At 40.5% G+C, this 363-nt stretch overlaps 1 protein-coding gene across 1 annotated transcript in view; it reads left to right on the plus strand.

Annotated features, from left to right (window-relative positions):
• Nucleotides 1–363, plus strand: part of LOC119582216 (lactosylceramide 4-alpha-galactosyltransferase-like) — a 6,463-nt gene that overhangs the window by 3,249 nt on the left and 2,851 nt on the right. The window lies entirely within an intron of this gene.

A 363-nucleotide genomic window follows, 5' to 3' on the forward strand; every position in this document is an offset into this window, starting at 1 on the left:
ATCACAACTACACAATACTTTTTCCAAGAGGATCGTAAACAATAGATCTTCAGTGTCTGCAGGAAATAACTAGGGTTTGGGAAAATATCACTCTAGGTCTGGTTCCAAAGTTCCCCTGATAACACACCCGCGCCTGGCCAAAGGCATGATAATCCTGACTTGAGTCTGGTCCCAGAGTCAAATATGGCTAGCGTAAACAACAGAACGGTGTATCCGTAAGCAGGGAGCGCGACCAGAAAGCATAATTATATTTGGTTACAAATTATGGATTTATTTGTGTAAGCAGTTAATTTCGCTCTTATGCCTGTTCAATATCTACCAGTCTCTCTAATTCACATACTATTAATTCCATTTCTACATGCC

Source organism: Penaeus monodon, chromosome 15, assembly GCF_015228065.2.
Source record: "Penaeus monodon isolate SGIC_2016 chromosome 15, NSTDA_Pmon_1, whole genome shotgun sequence".
Classification (NCBI taxonomy): domain Eukaryota; kingdom Metazoa; phylum Arthropoda; class Malacostraca; order Decapoda; family Penaeidae; genus Penaeus; species Penaeus monodon.